General features: G+C 41.8%; 1 protein-coding gene across 2 annotated transcripts in view; it reads left to right on the top strand.

Annotated features, from left to right (window-relative positions):
* The first annotated feature begins 8037 nt into the window (after positions 1-8037).
* Positions 8038-11782, top strand: part of KLHL8 (kelch like family member 8) — a 44519-nt gene continuing 40774 nt past the window's right edge. The window contains exon 1 of one of the 2 annotated variants that reach the window (XM_019731260.2): positions 8038-8230. The gene's annotated coding sequence lies outside the window, so the exon portion shown is untranslated. The other variant, XM_019731261.3, reaches the window with a different exon arrangement.

Genomic DNA, 11782 nt, shown 5'->3' with positions numbered 1-11782 from the left:
ACCATCTTCTTGCTAGACCCCATTTTCTGCTAGCGTAGCCACAGCAGTTATATTAGTGGCCAATGGCTCACTGATTACAGCTGATGGCCAAATAGCCACAGCTGATGGCCATGCAATCACAGTTGATGGACATTTACTACCTGAGCCAGCACTCAGGAAACCGCACTCCTGGCTCTGTCCCCACAGTCACTGGTTGAGAACTGCTTGTGGGGAGAGGGGAGATGGTAAACTTCCCAGTACTTCTAGCCCCTCTGGCTTTGGGCTGGTCAGGCAGATAGAAAAACCCCTCAGGTAAAGAGTTGCAGGTGTCTGTGTAGGGATGCCTAGGTTCCACCTGCATGCTCCCCTGCCCTATTTCAGGAACACCGCTACCCACGCAGCTGTGTAAAAAATCCTAACATCTAGCTCTCTCTTGCTTTCTAATACTGATTTTTAAATGATTTTCCCCCCTTGAGGGCTCACATAGTAATATGAAGGTATAAGCCTCCTCTGGGGCAGGTAGGGGGTGGGGATCAAAAGAGGGAGGGAATTAAAAAGATTACAATTTGCTTCGACTACTCTGTGCTGAACACTGTGTCAGGTGCTGTGGAAATGGAAAAGAAGTGTAACTCATAAATCCTGGTCCACAGAGCTTACAATATAAGAGAATACTTACACACACATGAAACATTTAAGTAGCAATAAAGGATGTATATAATTAAATGTCAGTATGAGTGATACAGATAAAGATGCTGAGGAGAGAGACATTTCTGTGTTTAAAAGTAGGTCATACACTGAATCCTAGACCAGCCCAGAGGATTATATGACAGTTGAAAATGAGGGCAGTCTAGGTGATAAGCCCAGCATGAGCAAAAATGTAAAAGGCAGGGGTGCGGAGTATCTTCCAGTTGTCTCTCTAGATCCGTCTTCACCCTTCTCTATCCTGCTGTATGACAGAAAAGCTGACCTTTATGGACAGAATTAATGGGCTTCCTGGAACTCTGATTTCCAGCAGCAGCCTTTGTCAGAGTGTCACTTGAGGTCAATGAGAAGGAGAGGGAGTCTGGGGTATTTCTATCCCAGCTCCCTTCTTGCAGGGTCACTCCAACTTAGCTGATTTCCTTTATCAAGGCTTTATTATAATCAGCAGGCCTCTCTACACACAGCTTTCTCTCCTCTCCACGTTCTGGTAACTGCTCTCCTCCGCGTAGTGTTGTCTAGAACCTGTCCACACCTTTGTTAAATTTTCCTCAAATTGCTCCTTAAATATACCATGAATGTTCTGACAGCAGCCTGACTGAAAGAGTGGAAATAGGCTCCGTGAGAGGAGAGAAGAGTGAAACGTTGTGTAGAGCTTGAGGAAAGGGTTCATGTTGAGAAGTAGAGGCAGGTAAGATGGACATATCTTTTTAATTTTTTTTTCCTAAAGAAAAACGGTACTACAGATTTGAGGACAGTATTCAGAATGAAGTTTAAAAATTCTTAACTGACATGTAAATGGCTGCTTGCCAATGAATGGCAGCAAAGGTGATTACACGGTATCTCCTCTCCTTACTGAGCTTTCTTTGGCCTCATCTGTTTTGTGACATAAGGGAAGAGTCTTTGTGTAGTAGCTCCAGCAGGTAAGCGCATATTCAATTACCCTTTGGGCGTCTATGATTCAAGTCTCAGCTGCTGATAAAAGTAGCAACTGAAACCTCCCTAATAGGCTGAAACACAGGGTACTCTATTCTATCATCCAGTTTTGCCTCTGAGGAAATTGGCTGAAAGTTTATCTTCTGGTTCTGTTTCCTTGGAAAATAAATGCAGCTATAACAGTTTTTCTTTTTCAATGTTGGCCTATAAACTCCCAAAGAGAATTACTTACAAAGAGGATGTGAAAATTTGAGCTCCTTTCTGCACCCTCTGTGCAAGGATTATGGGCGTATGAGTTCTAGATTGTGGCAACATGACAGCCAGCAACCATTTAGGGAAAAGAATTATATCATCGGTAAAAGATTGCAACATGATAACCTCAAGGTATTGTCTTAGAGTATCTGTGCAAACAAGTCAAGGCCTAGTGAGGTAAACTCACATACCTCCTCTGATACTCAACCCTGGTTGTTAATACACATAGACCCAGGGAAAGGTCCCAAGACTGAAAAATCTACTTCCCTATTTGAAGGGTAGGGGAAGACGGAAAATAGAGGCTGGCCACTCCAATATGGTAATTAGTAGCATTCATTAAGGGAAACTTACATATAAAGCATGTCTTGAGCAGCTGCAAGATGAAATAGATCCCCTAGCTTAACAGGCAGCAGAGAATTACTTTGGGTAAAGAATGGGGATAGTCATAGGTACTAGTACATGAATGCTACGAGGTACAACAAATTCCATGCTTGACAAGGTGAGAACAATGGCCTGTTCCAGGAACCAGCAAATAGCAAGAGGCAGGGGAGAAGTACTGGTTTATGTCAGAATGAACGTCGATTATGATCAGTCTCTAAGGAGATTTTCAGTAAGCAATCTCCAGTTCAGTCCAGGTCCAGTTCGTGGGTAGGATAGCAGTCCTGTCATGGAATAGTCTCTCCTCCACTGGTTTCTTTCTTTCAATCAGTGGTTTTCAACTGCTGATTTCTTCATTGCTCCTGTCTTGCCTTCTTTCTCCACTGACCCAGTGAAAGAACAATCCTAAATTGCTAATTAATTAGGAAAGAAAGCCTGCAAGTCTGGGCAGGACACTGTGCCTATTGCAAAATTAGGAAGCAGCCACATGTTGTTCATCAGAAACAGGTATTATCTTTTTTGCAACTGGCAATTCCAACCCCTCAAGGCTTGTGGTGATACTGTTTTGGTGGTTCAATGGTCATCAGGGACACAGGCTCCTTTTGTCATTTTTCTACCCGTCTATATATGACTTCCACCTTCAAACGAAAGGAAGTTGTCAACAAAAAGAAGACTTGAAGTTTGTAGATTTAAAAGAAGAAAATTTTGTTTGAGCCCATCTGAGAACATTGTCCGAGAGTAAAGTTCCAAGATACCTTGAAACAGTGCTCTCACTCTAGGAAAGTGAGGGGATGTTTACATCGGCAGGAGGACAAATGAAAATACAGCCATGCATCAGCAGTTTTAGTTACACACATCCAAGGATGGACAGTTTGACATCAGTTGGAGAGAATGTACAGATAAGGTAGGGTCATCGAGCACGTGGAGCCAGGAGTTGTGGGAAGGGGTCTGGAAGCAATTATTTTTACATTTCTAACAGGATATATGAAGAAGACGTACTGCCTTCTATAACCATTTATCTTTTTAATTGGAATTGTTGGAAAGTATATGTGGCTAGCCCCACGGAACGCCTTGGTTAGGAATTTATTGTGTTCCCTTAGTAACTGATCAAGTTGGAGCAGTAGCTTAGGCACCTTTTCCTTTCTCATAGTCCAAGGTGGCTGCTAAAATTTAAGTCATTACTTCCAGGAAGAAAAAAGATAAGAGAGCTACTCCCAAACTGAATCAGTTCCCTTTAAGCAGCCATCCCCAAAATCCTATGCAACACTTGTACCTATATCTCACAGATAGAACTTAGTCTGCTATATGGGTACATAGTCATCCTCCAAATTAAAAACAAACTGGATTATTTTATTAATGAAGAAGCAAGAATATACGATTTAAGCAGCTAGCAGTATCTGCCATTCTGCATTTACTTTAATTTTTAAAAATTCAAAAACAAACTATTCAGAGAGAGAGATTCCATTATGAGAATGTGAAGATGATATCAAAAAGCGAATGTAATATATAGATCTACATCTTAATGAGAAAAGTACTTTTCATGGACGTCATACATTTGCAATACATATTGGAATTGAAACACAATTACATTTGTTTCACTGTGCCAGTTTTTACCATATATATTGATACATTTTTGCTCAGAAGTGTATTACACATGTTTCAAACATAGATAATAGAAAACAAAGTTTCTCTAAGTGTATTTTTTTTTTTATAACTAAAATAAGAACACTTCTGGAGTGTGGTAGGGGTAGAGACAAATTGCTCTCATCCTTTTGACATATTGTTCTAGAGAGAATGCCACAGCTCCCACACACCTGAAGCCTGAAAACTCAATGGTGTCTAGGTAGGTTCATGGGAAATGGAAAGTAGTTTGACTTGGGCGGGATGGAAGAGCAAAGTGAAATGTTAAAAATGGAAAGAAAAAAAACACCCCCAGATTAAATTATACATTAAAAAACTCACCAACACAAGTAATTTTCAAAAGAAATGATTTAGTACACAAACTGAACTATCAGTGGCCATACCAAGGATGCCTTCTCTTTTAGCTCCATCCACCAAACCAACCCCAAAGTACCCAAAATAAATAATCACTCTAAACAAGAACAGTGTATCTGCTATGGAAACATATCCTCAAGTGTTGTCCTCTAGCCCAACGCTGCACCCCCATTCCTTCCACTCAAATTTTGAATACAATTTCTGTCATGCAGATATTTAGTGAGAACTAGTCATCATCCTTTAGGAAGCAGAGTTGAATAGTTGCAACAGAGACCTTATGGTCTGCAAACCTAAAATATTTTCTACTGTGTTTCCCTGAAAATAAGACCTAGCCGGACCATCAGCTCTAATGCATCTTTTGCAGCAAAAATTAATGTAAGACCCAGTGTTATATTAATTATATTATATTATATTATAATATCTGGCCTTATATTAATAAGACCAGGTCTTATATTAATTTTTGCTCCAAAAGATGCATTACAAATGATGGTCCAGCTAGGTCTTACTTTCGGGAAAACACAGTATCTGTTCCTTCACAGAAAATATTTGCTGAGTCCTTCCTTATTGCACCAAGTTGATATCCATTCATTTATTGCCCAAGTACTTATTAAACAGCTATTATAGATCAAGTACTGTACTCTTACTTTCTATTTAAGAAGCTTTCAGACAAACGAAGTAGTACATGACCAATTAAAATGCTCACCAATAAGTTCTACCTTAGGGACAAAAATAGATTGCAATGTGAGCATATATGCGAAAAGACACTAACCCAAAATAAAGGTGTATTGTAACCAGAAAAGACTTCCTCATGAAAACAGTATCTAAACTGCTATTGGATGGTGAGTAGGAGTTAGCCAGGCAAAGAGGGAGAAGGCACAAGTTACAAAAGCCCAGGGAGAAATTAGGATGATTCAAATATTTCAGAGATGAGAATGAAAAAAGGTCAGCAAAGTTTAGAGATAACTATGTCAGACTGATAGCAAGGGTAATGGATGAAAGAACTGTTGTCAACTAACTAAAATAACAGAAGCTGGGCCACTGGGCCAAGGCCAGAAAATGCAGCCATCCAGCGTGTGGTGGGGCAGAAGGCAGGAAGTGATTGTTGTTAAGAGAAGCTGAAGCATCACAGGAAGGGGTGGCTGTGGAGGAAGATAATGAGGCAGGAGTTGAGGAGTAGGAGGAAAGGTTAACTGCAGGCCAGTGACTCTGAGTTGCACAGGGAGTGGTGATCTTGCTGGTGGTGTTCAGGCTTTTTAAGTAAGTTTTAATAGACAGGCAGCCAGGGACTTGCCCTCTAGCTGCAAGCTTTGTATCCACTGCAAATGAAGATAAAATTGTCCTTTTCATTAATCTTTCCAAATCCCTCTGCAGGCCACATCTGAAATGCCTTTGGAGATTATAAAGCCTTTTATTCCAGGATTAGAGATAAAGACTTAAAATACAAATGTCAATTGAGGTTAAAACATTGCAGTTTATTTGGATGAAAGTGCAACAGACAATGAGCCAACAGATATCAGATATTTTCCAGTTTTAATTTATGGGACATTAGGGAAGGGAAGGAGATTCTAATGAAAGATCCTTACTTAAGGGTCAGTCCTGTTTATTCTCAAATGGAACCAGAGAGCCATGAATAAAAGCTAAGATGATACTTTTAGTCAGATTTAGGAAATGTGTGTTCTTTTCTTTTAGTTGAGGTTGTAGGGGAGGAAAATGTTTTCTTTGAACCTCCTAGGGTCCCTGGCTGGGTCTGTAAATTAAACTCACGAAGACAGATTAACAAGATAAAAGCACACACATTTTATTGAATTTTTACATGTACATGGGAGCATTCACAAAAGAATGAAGACCCAAAGAAATGACCAGGAAGCTTTTACACCTTGTAGACAAATAAAAAAATTTGTGAAGAATTGACAAGAAAAAAGGTTTGGGCTAAGGTTAGTAAATGGTGAAGAAATATCTAGGAAGATAAGGGTTAGTTTAACAGGGTTTGTTTATACAGCCCTAAATTCCACCTCTGGTGATAAGTACGTCTTTTTTCCTCCCGGTACAGGGGAGGGTACTTTTTACATACGAGTTTTAATGACTTGGGAATCAGGGTGAGGGTGGACCATGCAGAGTGACATTCTTGGCTTTAGTCATTGTATTAAATTCCTTCAGCATAAAATATTTAATATGCCAAGGTGCCATATTTTGGGGTAGAATGTCCTAGACCCCATTAAGGTATATCCTGTTTTGTAAGATATATATTTTTTTAAAATAATTACTTAAGGGCATTGTTGTGGATACATCATTTTTTTAGGTGAGGACTTTTCCCCCCAGTTTGTCACTTGCTTTGAGAATTTGCTTTAATTTTCAGAACTTTTGCCTGACTCCCTTCTCCCAATAAAAAGCTCTACACTGGTGTAACTTATATGTTCCCCACTCCCATGGCCACCCTATGCATGCCTTTTTACTTCTCATTATCTGTTTAGTTCTCCGTCTCCTCCCACTAGATCTTAAGTCTCCACCAGCGTAGGGACTATTCCGTTTTGTTCACTGTGTATTTCCCAGTTCCTAGGTCAGGGTCTGGTACATAAAATGCTCAATGCATATTCCTGAATATATAAATAACAATATGGAAGTATTGTGTATATTTATTTGATGTACTTAGTAACTACAAGTAGTCTATTGTTTGTGTATGTCAATTAGCAGAGAAAAAGGAGATCTGCTCCATAAGCTTTTTAAAGGAAACACTGCATACATGACTAAAAAGAAAAGTTCAGATTATAAAAAAATTTCTATTAGGACATGATCTTATTAAATACATATTGTATTATATCATGCTTACAACAAATTTTACCTTTTTTTTGGTGCACATTTTAAAACTGGTCTTGAACTATTTTTCTAAGGGCATTTGCATTAGGTTAGCAAAAATGTGCTCTGAAGAGAAATATTTTGAAACATTAACAATTATTTATTTCTATTTCTGCTATGTAAAAAAAGGAAGTGATTTTCTTTTATATAAATGAAATTTCAAATTCAAATAGTCATTTTGGGGTTTTTACATAAGATGCTAATGTAAAAAAAGCTCTTTTCTAGCAAAATCAATATAAACCTATGTGTTAATAACTCATAAATGTACTTAGGGTTGAATTATTCTGCAATAGATTCGTAGGGTTGTGGAAGCTTGAGGTTGCTATAACAAAAGACACACTCAAGGGAGTATCTTTCTTTCAAAATTTTTCCTTTGCTGGCTCTCAATCTCTACCAACCTACATTCCACTGACTTCATTGAAAAGTTGTTTTATTTCAACATCATTTTTATTTGGATTGGTTTTTAGCAGCGAGTGCTTAGGTTAATACACTGCTTCCGTAGGTTTATAACCTGTGGGTATATGTTTATAAACACAAGCTGTTCTGTATATCCTTTGTAGAGCATATGGAGAAAGTGATATTAGAATAAAAGTAGAAGCCTTGTTTTTTAAAGACATAAGAACACGTGCATGAGGGAACTTGGTGGATATAAAAATAAAATGTGTACTGCCGTGGGAATGAAGACACTGATAACTCCAGAGGTATTCACGCAGCGTCCCCCAGAGCTATTTATGCTGCGTCCTATCCAATTGAGTTTTGAGGACTTCCGTTCGGCAGTGGCTGGCCTTATCCCAGCAGGATAACACTTCTCAGGCCCCTGGAGAATCCCGCACGAGCGAGCTAGGGCGGCGATGACTTGGGGACAGGGGAGACAATCACACCCCACACTTCCCAGAGTACTGTGCGCAGGCCCCGAGCGCGCTCCTCGCCCCGCCCCTGAAGCGCAGCCCTCCGGGGCCCAGCGGGGAGGGCGCCAGGCTGTGGCCGGGGCTCGGCGGGGCCGCGCAGGAGGGCGCGCGTCCCCAGTGCTCACGCGGGGCTGGTGTCGCGCAGCTCTGGGCTGCGGGAACGTACCAGCACAACGGCTGCCTTGGAGAGGCCAGGGGGAAGCGATCGGAGGGACTAGCCGAGGACCAAGGTAACCGGATATTCGTGCGCCTTCACTCCCGGCTCCTTTGTGCGGTGCGCTCACGCCGAGCCCTCGTTCACCCCAAATGCAAATCGTAACGCCTCCGGGCCGCGCCTTAGGCGCCGGGATACTCCAGCCCTCACACGAGCAGTATCCCAAACTCCACAGCTGGAGGGTTTGGGCCCATTAAAGCGCTGCAGGGTTTTGGTCGCCCCCTTTGGTGGAAGGAACGGGGTCGCGATCCACGAGGTGAACCGCAGCCTCTGGCTCTGTCCCCCTCGCCGGCACCACTTGGCGCGCTCCTGTCGATCTTTCAGAGAAGAGAAGGGCAGGCAGGTGCTTCGCGGGATCCAGGGAATGAAGCGTGAGTCTGGAGCCGGTTTGGGTCCGGGAAGGGTGGCTGGTCGCCCCCCACCCCCCCGGGACCCACAGCTATGGGGGCGGGGCGGGGGGGTGCTGTGTCCTGCCCCTGCCGCGCGGGGACTAGCAGCCACCCTGGGGGCTTAGCCGCCTGGCGGGTACTTGCTCGCTCAAGGAGCTTGTTGCCTGTTAGGGACTTGGCAGGTACTGGGGAGGAAAAGGGGGTGTTAGTCCTCCATCCGGGGCTTGCCCCTCGGCGGGGCCCGCTGCCAGTCATCCTTGCTGGTACCGGCGGCTTCTGCCGGCGCCAGGTGTACCTCCCGCGGTAGTGGAGACGGTGTGGAAGAGTGCCTCCTGGTATGACATCAGAAACCGCAGCCTCTTTCAATCGACGCAGCTGCTCAATGGAGTTGTTCTACTGCCGCGATGGCAGCTCTTTCCTCCTTCCCGTCGGTCCTGGGCTTAGTTATCTTGCTGGTTTCTTTGGGGAGGACAGTTTGTCTACACACGTAGTTGGAGTTTTCTAGCCGGGGGCTCGTCCTTTACTGGATTTGTACACGTCTAGGCGCCTGGGTTTGAAAAGCTTTTTCTATATTTTCCCACTTGGCAGCATTTAATCAGATGACTTTTTGTAGAAAATGGAACTTTTCTCCTTATTCCTTTCAATCTGCTTTAATAGCCTAACCATGTTTGGCCCTTTCCCTTATGCTGATGTTACCACTTTGAGAGGGTTCTTTGGGGAAAGGTTCTTGACAGAATCTGGGATGACACAAATATTTTATCTGCTGATTGCACTTTTTTTTTTGTATTGCTTTTCTCTTGCATAAGTTGATAATTGTCACACTCTTGTTGTTCTACATTCTCCCTCTTTGAGAAAATCCTCTTCCTCCATTTCCCTCACGTCTTGATCCTGCCAGAGGGTAGACTTGGGTGAGCAGAGTACCTCTACCTGGCGGTGGCTTTTTTCATTGGCTGCTGCTTTCCTCCTACTGGCGCCCCTTTTAGTCCAATCAACCCATGCATGACCCACTTCAAACTTTTAGTCACTTTATATAGATTGCCTTTAAGATATCAAGAGTATTAACATAAGTATAAAAAGAATCTCAGGATACTGTACTTCAACCGTTGCTTTTAGCTTCATATTAACATTTAAAGCTGCTATTTCTTTTAGCATTTGATAAGATTACTATCATAGTTTTTTAAGACAACAATATATTCTGTAGTAATTTCACGTTCTGTTTCCTGGCAGGAAACTTAACTCACAGTCAGTGAAGGTAATTTTGAAAAACAGTATTTCTTCATTTGTTAAGAAGAAAGTGAGGTAGATAAGTTTTGACACTGCCACCCCCTTTTCAAAACAGAGTTTATGTTTAGAGCAGGTTTAGGCTCATAGCAAAATCGAGTGGAAGGTACAGAGAGTTCTCATACACCCTCTGCCTCCACATGCCCCCGCCCTGTGCCACATATGCACTGTCTTCTCAACTATCAAAAATCCCCACCCTGGAATGGTAAATTTGTTGCAATTGATGAACCTACATTAATACATTATTATTACCCAAAGTCCAGAGTTTACAGTAGAGTTCAGTGTTGGTGTTGTACATTCTATGGGTTTAGACAAATGACCCTTTAAAAAAAAAATCCAGAACTTTTAAAAGTTGTTGAGAACTGTCAGTTTTAAAAGATTAAAGGGAATATTTTGAACATCCTGAAAGTTAATTTCAAATAGCTTTCTGTTTTAAATTGGATGTTTAAACTTTGGTTTGTTATTTTTGAATTTTCAACAATCATTTGTATAGTAAGAACTAAAGAGATAAAGGAGAATAAATGCTTCATAGAATAGCAAAGTATCATATTTTTCAGCCCTAAAACTCATTAGCTTGACTATTTCTTCATTTTTCTGAAAAACATGTTTGATGTTAACCAATGAAGCAAGAGGAAATGGGACATTTTGGTTATATTAACTTTTCTTTATTGATATCAAGATATAGCTACAATAATATGTGACCCATTAGGCTTTTTTTGAAAAAAAAATCTGTTTTCTTTATCTGAGGGGCTTTTGTGGAAGAATCAGGATATAATAATGAACTGAGCTTAGTTCTGCAACTAGTCAATTTTGTACTAGAATCCCAGCTCTCCATCTGTTGGTTATGTGACCATGGCAAGTTATTTTCTGAATCTTAATTTCCTTAGCTGTAAATAGGGGACTAAATATTAAGAGAAATAATTTTATAGTGTAATGTGTCATTAGGTTGGTGCAAAAGTAATTGTGGTTTGCACCAGCCCAACATATACTCATTGATATCACTAGTCACATTCTGTTATTTAAAACACTGCCAGTATAGCTTGTTTTCTGGTGAATACTGCTTATATAAATACTATCAAACTTTTTTTAAAAGGTTGACTGTACATGAGATTAAGTTAGTTCTTGTGAGTCAGAGGTAAAACTATGGAAGAGGGTCAAAGGAACTTTGGGAAAATTTCTACTTCATCTCTCTGGTTCTTATAGAGCACACCCTGCTCTATGGGTGCGCCCAAAAATGGTCTTCCAAGAGTATGAGCTCTGTGTATATCTGTACAGTACTTTTCTCGGGAGAAGACCCACAGCATTCAACATGTTCAAAAGGGGTTCATGACCATCCTCCCCTCAAAGGTTCTAAGGACCATTAGTTTCAGTTATCTAGGCAGATTTTTTTTCCTAGATGTTTTGCATATTATCTTCAAAATTAGTTTTTTTTCCCCATTCTTTTATTGGGGAAGGGGAACAGGACTTTATTGGGGCACAGTGTGTACTTCCGGGACTTTTTCCAAGTCAAGTTGTTGTCCTTTCAATCTTAGTTGTGGAGGGTGCAGCTCAGCTCCAGGTCCAGTTGCCATTATTAGTTGCGGGGGGCGCCGCCCACCATCCCTTGGATTCCAGCAACCTTGTGGTTGAGAGGATGCGCTCCAACCAACTGAGCCATCCAGGAGATCAGCAGCAGCTCAGCTCAAGGTGCTGTGTTCAATCTTAGTTACGGGGCGTGGAGCCCACTATCCCTTGCGGGAGTCGAGGAGTCCAGCGGGCAACCTTGTGGTTGAGAGCCCACGCTTCAACCAACTGAGCCATCTGGCCACCTGGGAGCTGAGCAGCAGCTCATTGACTTCATTCCAGCTGCGGAGGGCGCAGCTCACTGGCCCATGTGGGAATCGAACTGGCAGCCCCAC

This window comes from Rhinolophus sinicus, chromosome 1 (genome assembly GCF_057876585.1).
Source record: "Rhinolophus sinicus isolate RSI-liver-muscle chromosome 1, RSI-T2T, whole genome shotgun sequence".
NCBI lineage: Eukaryota > Metazoa > Chordata > Mammalia > Chiroptera > Rhinolophidae > Rhinolophus > Rhinolophus sinicus.
Note: the sequence above shows the minus strand (reverse complement) of the source record. Positions and strands in the feature narration are given on the sequence as shown.